Raw genomic sequence first — 19,213 nt, forward strand, 5'->3', positions numbered from 1 at the left:
GCCGGTTGACCTTTACGTAGCCTGAGAGGATGAAACTGTCATGCCATCCTGCATGGCCTAGAGCAAGGTGAACTAAACTTCCGTGTCTATGTGTAATTTCTTTCCACTTTGTTTGCTCCATGCTCATATCTTTTGCACTTTTTTTATGTTCTCATACAATGCTGAATATGGTTTGTTTGTTTGCTTTTATCTCCACCATAATCTATATTGTATTATGTTTTTTGTATGGATAAACTAAACACATTTATCTGAACGCTCGACTATGGCTCTGTTCACACCTGGTATTAACATGCTTCTTGTGTGATACAATCACAAGTTGTCAACCAAGACAGTTATCACATGTGTCTCAAACGCATTTCCCGTGGTCACTTGGGATCGGATATAGTTTATGAGAGAATCTGATTTCATGAAAACAGTTCTTCTCATAAGCTTACCATTTTAAAATATAAACAGAAGAGGAATCCTCCACAAGAAAACTGAATAGCAAAAGTTACATAAATAAATAATCCTGTTCAAAAGTTCAAATATGCATGGTTTTTATTGTGTGTTGCTTCCTCCAGCATACTGTTATTCATGTCAGTCTGTCACTGCAAGTTGATATCATAGTGAAGATGTTCTATGAATTATTTAGCACATATTGATCTTTATTAAACAAAAGACAGGTCTCCACAGCAGTGAGTTAAATAAAATCTATATAGGCAATACCTTTTGACTGATGATAATTCCACTTCACTACTTAACCAAAATATTGAAAGCTAATAGTTTCACCACTTAAAACATTACAGCATCCTGAATATTAATTATTTTATGGAATCCAACACTGTCTTTATAAGAACAAGTTTAAGTACATTTAAAAAGGGATAATAATAATGAAAATAAATTAATTATCTTTTTTTTTTATAATTTACTGTGCCATTATGTTAATATTTATTCTTATATAATTTATTAAACTTACCCCTATAGGCTACACCTTGACATGTCTCAAACTTGATGCAAGTTAAGCTACTGTAGTCACGATTCATCTATGTTTGAGTTAAGGTGACTTCCTCTATATGTCCATTTCTCCACGTGTGCCATTAAAAAGAAGAAGTAGCATATTTTTAAAAGGAACACTTATTATGGAGAAAAAAGGACCCACTTTACATTAGGTGGCCTTAAAGGGTTAGTTCACCCAAAAATTAAATTTATTTAATTAATTACGCATCCTCATGTCGTTGGACACCCGTAAGACCTTCATCCATCTTAAGAACACAAATGAAGATATTTTTGTTGAAAGCTGATGGCTGAGAAAGGCTTCAGATAGGCCTCCATTGGCATTCAGTACATTTACACTCACAAGACCCATAAAGGCACTAAACACATCAAAATAGTTTTTGTGCGCACAAAAATTTAAATAACGACTTTATCCACCAAGTTATTGACGTGAACTCAACGCATGCACGAGAATATGAACCAGATCCGACGTTGGGACACATGACCCGGAAGCGAAGAGGAGCGCCGCTATCGCGTGAGTTCACGTCCGAAACCTACATGGAAGACAATAACTTGGTGGATAAAGTCATTATTTAAATTTTTTTGCACACAAAAACTATTTTCTTCGCATTGTATAATCGCCACACATTATTGTACATCCACTGTAGTGAGATGGACTTTGTATCGATGTGTTTAGTGTCTTTATGGGTCTTGTGAGTGTAAATGTACTGAATGCCAATGGAGGCCTATCTGAAGCCTTTCTCAGCCATCAGCTTTCAACAAAAATATCTTCATTTGTGTTCCAAAGATGAACGAAGGTCTTACGGGTGTTCAACGACATGAGGGTGAGTAATTAATGAAGTAATTTTCATTTTTAGGTGAACTAACCCTTACTACTATATAACTACTATGTACTAACATTTGAATTAATCATTTGATACAATGCACTTATTATACACATATATGTTTTTATATACATTTTACATACATTTATATATATTTTAAGAATTACCTGCATGTAATTACATCTGTAATTAAATTCTGTAGTTATATTTATAATAACACTGTTGACACTTCCCTTACACCTAACACTACCCTTAAACTCACCCATACCAGCATAACTGTCCCTAACTTTACCTGTTACAGTATTACTTTCTGATGTAAGCACAGTAGTTAAGGTCACATAATATAAAGTTGGACCAAAAAATAGACTTGAAAAGACTACAAAAAGTGACAAACAAAAAAATAAAGACCCATCTCCAAAACTATAGCAAGGAGAGTCAAAAGGTAGGTGTTATTTGATAGAAAACATTTGCCATTTTTAGACAAATACTTAATTATCATGCTGAAAAGCTGCTGATTATAATTTCACATACACTATATTGCCAAAAGTTGCCTTTACATGTACATTAACTTGAATGACATCCCATTCTTTAATATGGAGTTTGCCCACCCTTTGCAGCTATAACAGTTTCAATTCTTCTGGGAAGGCTTTCCACAAGGTTTAGGAGTGTGTTTATGGGAATTTTTGACCATTATTCTAGAAGTGCATTTGTGAGGTCAGGCACTGACGTTGGAAGAGAAGGCCTGGTTTGCAGTCTCTGTTCTAATTCATCTTAAAGGTGTTCTATTGGGTTGAGGTCAGGACTCTGTAAAGGCCAGTCAAGTTCCTCCACACCAAACTCACTCATCCATGTCTTTATGGACCTTGCTTTGTACACTAGTACGTAGTAATGTTCGAACAGGAAGGGGCCATCCCCAAACTGTTCCCACAAAATTGGGAGCATGAAATCATCCAAAATGTATTGTAGGCTGAAGAATTAATAGTTCCTTTCACTGGAACTAAGGGGCCAAGCCCAACCCCTGAAAAACAACCCCACACCCTAACCCCCCCTCCACCAAACTTTACACTCGCTGTAATGCAGTCAGGCAAGTATACCGTTTTACTGGTAACCGCCAAACCCAGACTTGTCCGTCAGATGGCCAGACAGAGAAGCACGATTCATCATTCAAAGAACACATCTCATCTCCACTGCTCTAGAGTCCAGTGGTGGCATGCTTTACACCACTACATCCGATGCTTTGCATTGCATTTGGGGATGTAAGGCTTGGATGTAGCTGCTCAGCAATGGAAACTCATTCCATGAAGCTCTCTACACAATGCTTGGAGGTCTACAGCTACTGACTATTGTAGCATGCGCTGACCCCGCTCTGTGATTATAGTGTAGCTCTGTGATTATAGTGTACCCCCTCCTGTTCGAACCGCCTGCTCCAAGCGGGATTCGAACCTAGGTGTGCTTGCATGAGAGTTGGACGCTCTAACAAAAAGGCTAAAGGCTCCAACCTCTACCATCAGTTGCTAAAGAGTCTCTTGAGATCAAAGGAGTGAGGTTTACTCGCACAGCAACTACAAGCTGGCCTCCGTTACACTCACCCCCCTAAACCTCGCTCCCATCCGGGTCACAGCACCATTGTAACCCCTCCTGTTTGAAAATGCATTCCAGGCGGGACTCGAACTGGGTCCCCCGGCATGAGAGTTGGACGGTCTAACAAGGAGGCTAAAGGCTGCAACCTCTAGCGTCAGTCGCTAGAGTGTCTCTTGAGGTCAGAGGAGTGAGGTTTACTCGCACAGTGACTAGCTGGCTTCTGTTACACTACCACTTTGTGGCTGAGTTGCTGTTGTTCCCAATTGCATCCACTTTGTTATAATATCACTAACTGTTAACCATAGAATATTTATTAGTGAGAAAATTTCATGAATGGGCTTATTGCACAGGTGGCAACCTATCACAGAGCTCCTGAGAGTGACCCACTCTTTCACAAATTTTGGTAGAAGCGTCTGCATGCCTAGATGCTTGATTTTATACACCTTTGGCCATGAAGTGATTGGATCATCTGAATTCAATGATTTGGAGGGCTGTCCCAATACTTTTGTCAATATAGTATTCAAATAAGTTATTCTTATTTGACATGCAATAACTCAGGAAGGAAATATGGTAGGAGGATAATTATCTTTGGTGAAGTTTTGTGAGCTGCATCTAGATACAATTTTGTGGTGATAGCATGAAGTAATACAAAAGCTTGGAACCTATCTTTTTTATTTAGCCCTTGACCCACTAATGTCCTTTTTTAATTGTTAATCCTTCACGAGGAATATCTCTGTACTTATGCCATTTTCTACTATCTATGCATGTTTCAGGAGGTTAAAAGTGAAAACATGAATGCTACATTTGATTTTACTTATCTGCATGTGTGCTTGTAGTGTTTTATGTGTCATAACTCTGTGAGGAATGTCTTGTGATAGACACAATGGATTATGCTGATTTTGGACTCTTTATTTGTAAGAATCTGCTGTAAATAATCATGTTTGTATTGTATTTTTCAAGATCTGAGCATGTTTGATGATGTTTTTACGAGCGAAAACATGACATAATTACAGCATCTGTATAATATTTACTTGTGGGGCTTCACGAAAACTCAAGTTTTTGTACAGTTTAGTCAAAGCCCAAAACAATTAAACAAAACAATGCTGTTGTTGCATTCTACCCCTTGAGACCTTTCAAATGACATGTGACAAATTACTATCTGAGATAAGGTTTTTGACAGTGCAGTATAGTGCAAAAAAGGTATTTCATAAACTATGAAAACATAATTTTTTTTTAGAATTTTATATCATATTTACATTACATTTATATGACTAATACATATGTCACAAGGAGCTTGATATTGTGTGGTCCTTTAGTTGTATTTTATTTCTATGTGCTAAGTAAAAAAAAAAAAAAAAATTGCAGGCCCATGTTCCCCTGGTACTTATGCAAGGTCACCACAAGTGCTTGAAGCAACACTGTATTTTTAGCATATGACACTGAACACTAAATAAAAAATATATGCTATTTTGTGTTCAGTGTCAAAAATATGGTTGCTCGACAAAAATAGCAGAGGACTGACACACACTGAGTCCATAAGGAAGTGTTTTAAATACTCATTAACTTGTTGGACAAAGGCAAGATTATTATTCATGAGCAAAGCATCAGGCCACATTCAGGGTATATGCCCAATAAAACTCCTCCTCCAATGCAAATGTGAGAACAAGTACAAAACCTCAAGCAGGAAGTTTACAACTTGGTTCATAAGTTGAAATTTAGCGAGAAGTGTGAAATGACACAGATAGGAGACATCTATCAGACATAGACATGCCCTTTTATTTGAGAAGTTACACGCTACAGATTATACAGTTGGAAGTTAAAGCTGTCGAATCTGTTGGCTGTATTTGAAATGGCAGTTTTGAGTTTGTATAACAGGAAGAGGAAATTGCATTACAAAACAACACAATGGAGTTTAGTTGGGTAATTAAAATGAGAGTATTTTATTCCTTATGCTATATTGAGTTAAGGTGACTTCCTTATCTACATTTCTGCATGTATGCCACTAAAAAGAAGTAGTAACTTACTTAATTTACGATAATACACTTCTCTTCACTTTTGAGTAGAACTTTAAAAATAATCTAATTAAGTGTGAAATTGATGTGACCTTTTTTTGGAGACTCACTTGCATGATAATAGCAATTTAATTAAAAAAAAAATAGTTTAAATATTACATTTACTTAGCTTTTTGGAACCACTTAATTAGTTCTTAAAGGTAGGGTAGGTAGGAATGATCTAAAACTTTTGTCTAAATTTGTTTAAACTTTCTTTATAAGTCAATACATAATTAAAATGTAATTACTCTGAAAAAGAGAGTATAAAAATCAAGTAACTCTAGACTGTTTAATCTGCAATAAACACAGCTCATTATTTTCGTTCGGGACGAAACAAATGATTGCCTTGGGTGACTGTCACTCTCTCTTTCGCTACCATGGCAACCACCTTTCGCTACAGGATCTGCCCACATGAGCGTGCCCCTAGGAAGAGCAAAAGCATTCAAAATTCACGGTGCTGGGTTTAGTAGTCAGCGAAGGCAAACAATGCAAAAAAAAGGAAGACAGTAGGCCTACATGTAAAGGCAATGCACAAGAAGTCTTTTGATAAACAAATAATCAATATGGGCGTGACTTTCCAACGATGTCGAGAACTGAGGGACATAAATGGGCTGAAAAACGACTCATTGCTGGCTGTATTTCTGCTGAACAGGTAATCTTTCATTTTGATTATACATTTTTTTTGGTTTATGTTTTCATGGAGCATGTATCACTAGCACATGTAGCTGCCTAATAAAGCATACCATTACTTAGCATAAAGTTACAACAGACTTAGCCATTAGAAGAGATGATAAATACTCAATATGCTTATAGTTCAAGTTGATCGCTGTCGTGTTGAATTTCGCAAAATTCAACTTTAGATAACAAAATGCATGTGTAAAAGCTAGTACACCGCATCCAGGAACTTTTTTTAGAACTAAGTTAGCTTTAGCTACTACTAATCAACAATGCTTTCATCATGGAGACTCTTACATGCAAAACACAGAATATGTTATGAATCTTACACAAAATTTATCTTCATCACAGTATAACTGATGTTATTGGGAAGAATTTTTTTTTTATCAATGCTACCCATTTTTAGATTTGCCTTATAAATATAACTATAGCTCGTTACAGAATTAAACAAAAAAATATTTTAAACTTTACCAGTATCGGTATTCTAGCTTGATAGTGAGTACTAAAAGACATCTTATTTGTTTATATTCATACTGATAAAGTTCGATTTTTTATGACATGTGATTCTGACATGATGTCACTACGGGGCGTGGCTTTGGAAAGAGCCCAGAAGGGAGAAGGTGGAGTCAATGAAAATAATGAGCTGTCTTTAAAACAGTCGTTTTAGAGTTTAGAGTACTTACATTTTAATTATGTATTGATATATAAAGAACGTTTAAACAAATTTAGAAAAAAAAGTTTTTTAACCAATTCTTACCTGTCCTACCTTTAAGTACATCTTTCTATGTAATTTAACTTGTCTTTGAAATACAGTGTGCTGTAGAATGTACTGACAAGCATTTATGGTCCAATCAAATTGGTTTATTTCATTTCTATTTTAATTTGTATGTCATGCATTTAAATTTGTTTTCACACATGTAATAAAGTCTGGTGAATTTTTTTTTTTTTTACAAATGCAAGCCTTTTTTTTACTATGTGTAGGCCTAAGTATAGCTAATTAGCTTTATATAAAAACAGTAGAGGTCTGTGGTCCTCATTTATGTGTGTGTATGTGTTGAAGATGTCTACAGAAACGTGGGCTTATTGCCCAAGTAGGCAGGAAGAACAACTGTTCCAATGAAAGACACACTCACACAAGAAAATACATAGTGAGAAGCCTTCCTCCATCACTACATCCATTATACTTCTGTTACACTGTCCACTCTGTCCATTCTAATGTCTTTGCACCTGCGCCTGCTTAAGAGCTTTTTTCCTACTTTACATTCTCCTCTTATCTCACTACTTATTTTTTAAATGTAAACTTAGACTATCACTCTTTGAAATAAAGATTTTAAAAAGTTTTAAAAAGAGCAAAACATTTACTATCTAAATAAGCTTTTGTGGAATGGAAAGGTTCACTGATGGAGCCATCAAGGTCATTTAAGTTACTTTATTTGTTTCCAGAGTATATGTCATCATACATTAGTAAAGAAATTACATTTTCATCTGCTCTGCTCTGCTCTACTTATTTATTATTTTATTTTATTTTATTTTATTTTATTTTATTTTATTTTATTTTATTTCGTTTAGTTTAGTTTAGTTTAGTTTAGTTTAGTTTAATTTAGTTTAGTTTAGTTTAATGCATGTGGTAATATTGGTAAACAAGCTCATTTCAGCCTGCCTTAAAATTGTGCAGGACACATTGATTTTTTGGAAAAATCTTGTCAGAACATCTTAATGTTGTGATTATTTCAGTTTAATCTCTTCAGCCAAATACTCAAAAAGCATTTAAGACATAAGGCACCAGGAGTGACTTTACAAATTCTTAACTTATAAATATTAATTAGACCATGCAGACATTGCTTGATGTGACCTTCCTAGAGCACCCATTTTCTTGGCCTAATTAATATTAATGAGGTAGAAGAAAGCTGAGCCCTGGGCTCATTCTTCTAATATAAAGCTCATTACAAATAGTACAATGCTTATTACAATGAAATAAACAATTACAAATTAAGCATGAACAACTGTAAATAGTAAATAATCATCCCTTTTAACGCTTTCTCACATTCAGAGCGTCAGATGACAGATTAGACATTTCTAATATGTCAGTCAAAGAGCACTTTATCAGAAAACATCTAAGGAGTGCAAATATTTGATCTTCCACTTAAAGACATTTCCTAAATGTGAGTATTAAATCTCACCAGCCTCTCTTCACAACACAAAAGTAGCTTTTTAAGAAGATGCATCTAATTTCGAACTAATTTGAAAACATAACACTTGAACATTTGAGAAAACATCAGTCAATCAAGCATGAAGGAATGAGGATGAATATTTTTCATATTAAGCAGAATTTAAGGGCATGGTTGTGGGGCTTAATACATCATTGGTCAATCAATGCTTCTGCTTAAGAAGATGCTAAAAGTTACTTAAATGTAAAAGGATTTTATTAAGTTACATTTTTGGGCATTTTTGCTTTTGATAAAACAGTTGAAGAGAGATAGGAAGCAATAGAAAGTGGGACCGGGAAAAGACCATGAGTCCATGACAGAGCTCTGTCCATAAGGCTATGACTTCATCATATGTGTAATGTTTTATATATTGAATATTCTGAATCATCAGCCATGAATATTAATCACATTGCTTCAAACAGAGTGGTTTACTGACATCAAAATGCAGACGCTGAAAGGTGAGCACTAGTCAACTGGATTACCGCTTGCAAGTTATGCCGCGTTCCAGGCAACCCGTAACCGTGTTTTTCCAACGTTCTATCCGTGAAAGTGCACTGGAACGGCAGTCAAACCCCACCCGTGTACTAGACGGATGTACTGCCAGTTACGAATTCTGATTTCACATAGCCCGCGAAACAACAATGTTGTAACATACAGGTTTAAAAACCTGCCTGGAACACAGCAATAGTCATACCCACTACACTGTAAAAAAATAAATAAAAAAAAAATGCTGTTTTTTGTTGGTTTAACTTAAAAAAGTAAGTAACCTGGTTGCCTTAAAATTTTGAGTTTATTGAAATTAAAAATTTGAGTTGATACAATGAAGAAAATTTGTTTAATAAATAGAAACTCAAAATATTATTGTATCTGAACCACATAAAAAATTTGATAAATCATGAAAATAGCACTATTTGACATGTTTCACTGCGTCATCAGAAATAAAACACACACAATTACCCAATATGCTTACAAAATCTTTTAATAATATTTTAATAAAGGTTGTCAAAAACTCAAAATGTTAAGGCAACCAGGTAACTTTTTTTCTAAATATTTTTTTACCGTGTACATATCTATCAGGGTTATATATATATCAGGGTTCAATGCTAAAAATGTTCCAGTCGAGCTAGTTTATATTTTTACCTGCCCTGCTTAAATGCACAACAAAAGTTGTTTTGGGCCCTTGTAACTGTAATAAATAGTCAAAGTTTAAGTCAGTTCAACTTATATTGCATTAAACTGACTTTAAAAAATAAGTTGAATCTTATATAACTTGATTTTTTTTTACCTTATATAAAACTTTTTTAACTTATATTTAACTTTTTTTTATCTTATATAAAAAGTTGATATAACTTAAAGGTTTAGTTCACCCAAAAAATGACAATTCAGTCATTAATTACCTACCCTAATATTGTTCGACACCCGTAAGACCATCTTCGGAACACAAATGAAGATATTTTTGTTGGAATCTGATGGCTCAGACAGGCCTTCATTTACACCAATGTCATTTCCTCTCTCAAGACCCATAAAAGGCACTAAAGACGTCGTTACAAAGTCCATCTCACTACAGAGTCTGTACAATAATTTTACGAAGCGACGAGAATAGTTTTTGTGTGCAAAAAACCCCAACTAAATAACAACTTAGTGATGGGTCGATTTCACAGCAAAGATTTGAACGGTTATGAATCAGCATATTGATTCATGATTCGGATCATGTGTCAAACTGCCAAGCTGCTAAAATCTTGGCTGCGTCCGAAACCTGGAAAATGCTGCCATCGGAGGACACATTTGAAGGCATGAAGGCATCAAGCTGCGTCCAAATCTAATGTTAGCTTCACTTCCTGTCTCCTGAGATACCTTGATCTGATCGATTTTTGAAGGCAGCATACATGTGTCCTTCACGCCCTTTGATATCCCATAATCCTGTGCTTTCCATTCAGTGACAGTTGAGCTGGGGAAAAAAGATGGTGTCCAGAAGTTGCGTTTGTGGGTCAGTTTGTGTGTAAATGTACGATATTAACCAACATATTACACTTCTGATGTCATTTCTAGCGAGAAATCACTACTGTAGTAATTAAATATGTGTTTAGTTCTCACCAAAGCTCTCTCTATTTTTCTGTAGATCATTGAACTGTTACACTGCCTTAGAAGTCTGTCCGAAATTAGCTTCATGAGGTGCCTTCATGCACAAAACGCTGCCTTAGAAGTCATTGTCTGATGAGGCAGCGAGGCAACGAGTAACGAGTAGCCTAGGTTTTCGGACGCAACCCCTGTGATATTGGTAATCCGAATCATGAATCGATACGCTGATTCATAACTGTTCAAATCTTTGGTTTGAAATTGGCCCTTCACTATATAAGTCGTTAGTTTTTGTTTTTTTTCACAAAAAAACTATTCTCGTCGCTGACAAGCAGATGACAAGCCTGTCTGAGCCATCGGATTTCAACAAAATATCTTCATTTGTGTTCCGAAGATAAATCGAGGTCTTACGGTGCGACATTAGGGCAAGTAATAATTGATTTTAAAAAAATAATAATAATAATTGGGTGAACTAACCTTTTAATGATCGTTAAACAAAAATACAGCACGTAAATGGTGCTTTACGGTTTTTTTAGGCTGAAGTGAATACTCAAAGTATTCACTGCATAAATTATAAATTGAATATAGATTAATCTAAATGAAAGCTACAAAAGTTATCCAGTCAAGAGCAGTGAGTGATTTTCTCTTTGTCTCTTGTTCTTTGATTATCCTTGACAGACAGCCCCAAGTTTTTCAGGCTGCAGTCACTTTAAAGGGGGGGGTGAAATGCTGTTTCATGCATACTGAGCTTTTTACACTGTTAAAGACTTGGATTCCCATCCTAAACATAGACAAAGTTTCAAAAACTAATGTTGGACGTTTGATGGAGTATTTCTGTGTCAAAAATACTCCTTCCGGTTTCTCACAAGTTTCGGAGAGTTTTTTTCGAGTATGGGTCTACTTGACGTTAATAGATCGGAAGGTCCTTGTATGGGCCGTACGGGCTCTTCTCCCGGCAGGGTGCGCGTGCATCACTAGCGCGAAAGAGGAAATGCACGCTGTAAACGGTAAACTGCTCTCAGCTGCAGATCCAGTCGTCCGTGAACACTAATGTCGGTTATAGTCCGCGCCGCGCTCCACTTCATTCCTCCACTTTGACATTAAGCAACTTCAACGCTTCAGCACAGCATTCCGGGAAGGCAGCGCTGCATTTGAACCGATTTGAACGCAGAAATGCTTCAGTCGCATCGTAAAGTGGATCTCCACACTCCAAGAAGTGTGTTTTTGACGGAGCCGTCCCAGCGATAAAGGTTCGGTCCTGCTTTGGAAGCAGCCGGTAAGTAAAACTGCTTCAAATGTCTGTGCTGTTGCTTATCGTCGCGTGAGTAAACATCAGTAAACGACACGATCGCGTGCTTCGTCATTCAAATGCACTAACGGACTTCATTGCTGTTCTATGTAACTTATAACGTTACACTAGTCTGACGTGCAAAACCGTTTTGCTTGCTAATAAGGTTTGGTCGCATACAATAGTCCATAAACCGAATCATGTCATGTTGACAGGCCTCTAAATACAGTACATACCACAGAGACGGACGTCCTGCTGTTGCTGTTTCTATTTCAGCCTCCGAATTAGATTCTGGATCATATCTATTAGCTGAGATAGCGATGGGTTTCTCCACGCTTGAGGACGTCACCGCTTTGCGCATATGTCATTCTTTAGCTCCGCCCACACGATACGCCTCCAGGCACTCGGTTTTTTCCGGAAAGACTCGGTACAGCCCATATTTCTTTTACAAATATAATAAAACGAAAGACTTTTTGGAGATATGAAGGATGCAATACTAATCTATAGGTACTCAAGATTGACATGAGATTGACTGAAACTGAGTGTTTCACCCCCCCTTTAAGACCTGACGCAAATGACATGGATCTGACACCCACTCATTTTCTCACAACTCTACATTCATAACACTTTTCAACTCATTTAAGACTGTGCTTACCAGGATACTCAATAAAATGGGAGGTTTGTCTATTCAAGCACGAAAGAGAACAATGCTGTCTGAAGCGACATTCTGTGCGCGTTTCGGGTGTTTGTTCACAGCAAGTTCTTTTTTGCTTCTTATCGTGCTTGAACGGTTTAATATCACTTGAATTAATGAGAGCTTGATCCAAAGGATGAGAGAAATAAACAAGATATTTATAGGCCTATATATACATCCCAGACATTGTGGGATATTTTTGTGGCTTCTCAAATGATAATGCAATCTGTCTCCCTCATAGCTCTTAGGGTATATCAAGCATTAGGACACGCATCTACATCAACATAGCTTCCCATCATTTAGGTCAAAGCATTTAATATTCAAGTGTTCCATTTTAACATTACACTATATTTAGCTTCACTTGCAAGTTAGAGCAGGGCAGCGAAAGTGTAATGGAATAAAATAAAAATTACACAATGTATTCATCCACTTCTTGGGCTTTTTTTCTTATGAGTGTTTGAGTCATTCTCATTATCTAACACAGTCATATGTCTGAGCAAAGTCTTCACCAAAATTGATCATTTGAAAGTTTCAGCATTTTTGTACATTGCTTTACTCTTCTGTGGTGTTTTTGCACACAGCAGTTGGCGTATGTGGCATTAAGCTCATAGAGTTTCCCATAGACACTCACAGCACTTTTTCATCTCCTTGCACCAAGGAAATGCTGAGACATACGCATAACTAATGGTGAATGTTGTTTTTGTCTTGCATTATCATTTGCTTGAAAAATCTTATATTTCATCAGACATGATAGTGTATATCTCCTGTTTTTAAACAAATGCAGACCGTATATAATTCTGTATCTGTGTCTAAGTATACAATGGCTACGTGATCCCATAGCCTATATTTGTATGTATTTTACCACACGTACATGTAGACCTGCATACACTAAACTTTTAAACCTAGACCATCAAATCCTTGTTTAATCTGTGATTCAATATGTATTTATGATCAATTAAATTGTTTTCAATCACATTTAACACAGTTGACTCATTTACTTTTAAACAATCTTGTACTAAGTCACACAAAATGAATGAAAATTGCAAATATTTCTTAATGTAAAACAAGACAAAATTATAAAAAATGTTGTATGTACTACTTTGGTACAACTTTGTCGTGAAATTCCATAAATTATTGTAATTATATGTCCGTCTGTTCTTTTTTATACTCTATATTTTAAAAGAAACGGTTAGGGTTAGGCAAAAAAGGTGTATTGCAACAAAAATTATTGTTAATAAAAGTGGTTTTGTTTAGGTTTGGGGTTAAGATTAAGCCAATTTTGTTATTTTCAGTGTCTACCCAAATGCACAACACCGGCATGATATATGAACACATATGATTATCATATAGCCTATATATATTAGTGCACATTTGCTTACAATATCATCTAGAGTATTGAAAAAAAAAGAAATCAGATGGAGAATCTCACCTGCGCATAAGTAACTTATTTCCACATGAGTACTAGACTCTTAACTTGTTCTTGTCCTCAAGGATAGATATGAATTTTTTTTAAAAATGTGGACGCAAAGGGGCTGCAAAAGATGGAAACACATCGAACATTTCCGCCTTTATTCCAAAACACCATCCCACCATGCAGATAATGGTATGCCCCTTTTATAATGTAAGTATGATTTCCGTGATGCCGAGTAATCTGTGATGCAGAGTTATCCCAGAATCTAGTCATGAAAATTAAATAATTGCGCAAAATATTTGAAATTAAATTATCGTGATAAAAACTGCCTAAAATGACAGAAGCCATCTTTAGGAAAAAATATTTGAAGTGTAATTTGATTTTTTAGTCAACACATTCTCAATCCTTACTTGTCAAATGTCTGACGCATGGTCAAGTAAAGTTTTGTAAAAGTAGACATTTATGGGTACTTTTCTATTTTGGAGCAACTAACCCAACTCCTACCCTAAACCTACCCACTTCTCAACAATATAAAACACATAACAGGCAAATAAAAGTACAGGTCACAGGTATTTATTGCAAAAACTGACCAAAACAGTATAAAAGTATTAACTCATGTTGCATTCCAAGTCGTCTGAAGTCATACACTATCTTCATGTAAAGAACAGAGTTGATCTTAATGTTTTAATCGCTGAAAATGATGATCCCGCTGCTCCGTGAATCATATCTCATTCAAATGATACACGCGACTCTTTAGCATGATGCAGTCGGTCACAAGACACACGAGAGCCAATGAGATTTTACAATCAATGCTGACATAATGACGCAATTAGTCACGAGACATATGAGAGCCAATGGAATTTCACTATGAAATCTGACATAACGTTTCTTCGGGCGGGAATTTTTTGGCGGATGAATGGAGACGCTGATCAGTTTTGGGGATTTCCCTTACACAAATCAATCGTTTGTCCTCGGAACACTTGGAATAATTGTACTTTTTGAATAAATTGTGCATGCAGTCGTATCTGCCTATTATATCCTGCGTTGTAGGCTATATCATATAATACACAATGGATAGGTTTAGGGGTGGGATGGGGTTGGGTTAAATCGTTAAAACTTGTGTAACTAGCATAAATAAAAATAAATGTAAATAAAAATATACTACAACATGTCATTATGGCAAAATATATAACCCAATATATAATTTAATTCTGATGATATGCGCAACGCATCTGGGGTAACCCATGCGTTAAAAAGTGACACCAGGATCCCTTGACCATGCGTCAGACATGTTGCATGTGTGTTGCAAAATCATAACTCAATATATTATTTCATTATGATGATATGCCCAACGTGTCTGTGTATGGCGCCAAAGGTTTCTCATCGAAATGATTAAAGCACCCTGCTCGTCGAAAAATTACCCTAAAGGGGTACCCCGTGCATTCAAAAGTGGCGCCAGGATCTCTTGACCATGCATCAGACATTTGACGAGTAGGGAGTGAGACTGTGTTGGTTTAGTTTGTCTCATGTCCATTAGAATACATGGAGGGGCGGGGGTTGCGAGCTATACTTGGACCAACCACCTGGGGGCGATCAAGACGTTTTGGCTTCAGTTGTCAACACGAGTCTGGCAGGCTTGATATTAAAGAAACACGTCAACTTTTTGGGACTTTAGCTCATTCACCGTATTCCCCAGAGTTAGATAAGTCCATACATACCATTCTCATCTCTGTGCGTGCCATTACTCTGTCTAATCCACCCACCCACCACTAGCCTATCTTAGCACAAAGACTGGAGGTAAATGGCTTCATCTAGCATACTACTCAAAAAGTGACAAAATAATGGCAACATTTTCCTGTTTAAAGTTCTAAATTGTAACTTCATCCTTACAAATGTGCAATTACAATTATATTTAAATACATGACATACAAGTTTCAATAAAATGACATTAGTTTAGCATTAATGCTTGTCAGTACATTCAGCATTACACTTACCATATTTCAAAGAATTATAAAATTGCATATAAAATTTACTTAAGTCCTACTTAAGAGGGCCAAAAAGCAGAACTTAAGTTCAACTAATTGCATTTAATATAAATTTAAACTATGTAATAACATGTTATTAATTGTAATAACATGAAATTCCATACTACTTCTTTTTCACAACGCTAAAAAGACGCTATCTACTCTGATGCATTGGAAGTGGTTTCAAGAGTCACACCTCCAGGCAAAAACAATCAAATGAACCCAACAAGCACATGTGTTATTGTAGCACCTGAAAAGGAAGAGGAAGAGAACGGACTTGCTAACATCACCACATCACAGCCAAATAAATGTAACAAGGTGCAAGATGCCATTGTGCAATTAGCCACATTCTATGTCAACAGCAGGGTCAAGTGCTGCAATGAAAAGCCATGCAGTCGTACCCTTTGTTGTGCTTACATAAGATTTCTGTTCTTCCTATTCTTTTCTCGCTCTGTATCCCACTCCTTCCATTCTCATCTATTATCAACGTATCCCTAGAGCCCGGAATACAACCCTTCCCCCCATCCTACCAATCAAATGAGAAAGAGATTGATAGAGACGCTACAGTGCAGCTTGCATTTTCCTTGCCACCTTGAGCACCTTCAGCAGCGCCGGTTGCGGAAATAACTTCAGTGCAAATCATCTGTGCAAACGTCTCAGTCCTCCTTTTTATGAGTCCACAGAAATAAAATGTGGGAAACAAATCCTTACCTTTTTTAATCTATTTTTCACATTCTCTCATATTCTTTGTCTCCGTTATCTCTGTCTATCATCTAGTGCACATCCTCAGCAAAGCTCTGCAGTGGCTCGGTGTCTGTGTCAGAACAGCGATCTGCGCGTGTGTGAGTGAGTGCGTATTCATGTATGTGAATGCAAGCCAGCAATGACGTGCAGACGTGTGAAGCTAACAGAGCACAGTTTCAACCTCAGACATCACTTCCTCTGCTTCACAATGTGTTTCCCTTACTGTGTTGACACATCCTCTTCTCTGTCTCTCTGTTACTTGTATCCTTCACACAAATCACATGGGATGTACACGACAAAAAAATAAAGGTTCTTTATTAGAATCCGTAAAGAACCCTTAATTTTACATCCATGGAACCTTTCAGTTGCTGTTTAAAGTGTAAAAAGCTTCTTTAGATCATTAAAATGTCCTTCACTGTAAGCAAAAAAAAAAATGGTGGGAACTGTTCACTAAAAGGTTCTAAAGGTTCCAAATGGTTCTTCTATGGCATTGTTGTGAAAACCCCTTTTATAATGTTTATTTGTAATGGTGTACAGCAAGATGTGCAGTTTTAAATGCACAGACCAAAAAAAGGCTCTTACCTCCCAGTTTTCATTTCAGTTCCACATAAACACTTCAATTCATGATAGCAGTTTTGAGATCTCTCTCCCCCAGTGAAGGCTGTTTTCCTTCACCCAAATATATCAATGCAGAAATGCAAAATCCACCATTGACAGCTTGCCCTGTGAAGCTCACTATGCCCCCATCATGTTATTCTTACAGGGGCAAGTGGGATTGCTCGCCGTCTTTTTCTGCCCCTCTTTAGCATGCTCCCTTTAATACCCATTCACATCAAAATAAAGCCAGCCCCTTCCTCCGCCCCGCATATGCTATTGCACTCCACCCCCTCCTATCTTTTCTCTCCTTCACCCTCTTTCTTGGATCTCTCTTGCCCTCTGGCTCCTCAGCCTCCTCCTCACTGTAGCTACAGTAATCCTTTTTCTAGACTAATGGATGGATGATTAAAGAGACTAGATTAGAATGGAGTAGAAATTATTATTTTCCTCTTTAAGTAAGGCTCCAAAAGGGTGGTTTTGCAACGATGCTTTAGAAAAACCAATTTTGAGTTCAACCGGGGGAGGAAACACAGTTAATTTTTTTTAAATAACCATTATTATTTTTAAAATAACCATTTTTTTCTTAGTGTGAATAAAAATGTGAATTGTCTAAAGAATCATTTTTCACTATAAAGAAGCATTTTTGAAACGTATAAATGTTAAAGGCTTTCATGGAACCATCAATTCCAATAAGAGAGTATATCCGATTCTTAGCATTTTTGTAGCTTGTGCTTTTTGGTGTGCATAACCCTAAACACTCCTGACTCATGTCAGCACATACATACACATCGTAATGAGGACTGGGAGAGGCTCTCCTCTAGATTCAGTATTATAGCAAAGAGGACTCTACTATGGCTTGGCCATCTGGCAGCAGAATGTGGGGTGACCCTCCCTGATACTAACTGAACACCACGGAAGTAGGGGAGGAGTGATTTGGGGGGTTGGTCGATGTGTCACTCACACACACACACACACACACACACACACACACACACACACACACACACACACACACACACACACACACACACACACACACACACACACACACACACACACAAAGCCTTTTTGTTTGATTCCCAAATTACAATATTCCTGTAAGAAAGGAGAGAATGAGTTCTTGTTGTTGGTTCAAAATATCTATCAGAAAGATGCTATTTTTATAGATTATTTAAATTACATTTTCATTCATTTTCTTATTGAAACCTTGCAGATGAACGAAACACAATAAGAGCTCTTCTGGAGCTGTGCCGTTTTTCATAGAACTAAATGAAGCTGAAATAAAATGACATAAATATTAGATGGAAAACTGAATTAAATGTTTAATTACCTAAAATTACTAAAAATAAAATAAAATAAATCGAAGCTTTAAAAAAACATATAAAAAAGCACATAAAAAACAATAAAATTTGAACTGCAATTAAAATTAATACTGAAAATGTAAAAATAAAAGCTATAATTCAAAGTATTAATTAATAGAGTGCTGCAGGGATGACTTATTTTTGGAGGCCAAAAGTTTAGCATTTCCGGTTCCATCACCCTGACATCAGTCAATTTATTTGAATGGGTTTAATAGTTAAATGCCTAAAATAAGGTCAGTGGTTAAATCAGCACTAGGTAACTTTTCAACCTTCATAATATATTTTCAAGACTCTTGTGATGATACATCGACTTACAATAGGTTGAATGACACGTCTGCCATAGCCTGATGGGGTCTGTACCGTTTTTAATCGTACTTTTAAACTTCGGGTTTCGGGTAGTAACCCGAGAACAAAAAGAACTACAAAATTCGACTGCTTTACAGCATATACGTCACTTACACCAACACCCACACTTCCTTAAATTCGGACGTGCGAGCCCAACTTTGTTTGTCGGATAATATAGTCATGTCCGAAGCAGCACAGACAAATAAGAAAAGGTTTTGTTGGAGGAAAGCAATAAGAGGAAACGAAAAAGTGATCGGCTTAAAGGCATGACGAGGATCAACATTGGACCAGCGACGGTTTGCTCGTTGGCGTGAGCTGAAGGAGGCGTGCCCGACCGATGCT

General features: G+C 36.6%; 1 protein-coding gene across 5 annotated transcripts in view; it reads right to left on the reverse strand.

The window, feature by feature from the left end:
• sipa1 (signal-induced proliferation-associated 1) overlaps nt 1-17,364 on the reverse strand; it is an 84,466-nt gene extending 67,102 nt beyond the window's left edge. For 2 of the 5 annotated variants that reach the window (XR_010899193.1, XM_067424570.1), the window contains exon 1: nt 16,536-16,701. The gene's annotated coding sequence lies outside the window, so the exon portion shown is untranslated. Of the gene's footprint in view, nt 1-16,535; nt 16,704-17,150 lie in introns of those variants that run through there. The other 3 variants (XM_067424800.1, XM_067424723.1, XM_067424844.1) reach the window with 3 other exon arrangements.
• Nucleotides 17,365-19,213: the final 1,849 nt, after the last annotated feature.

This window comes from Pseudorasbora parva, chromosome 1 (assembly GCF_024679245.1).
Source record: "Pseudorasbora parva isolate DD20220531a chromosome 1, ASM2467924v1, whole genome shotgun sequence".
Lineage (NCBI taxonomy): Eukaryota > Metazoa > Chordata > Actinopteri > Cypriniformes > Gobionidae > Pseudorasbora > Pseudorasbora parva.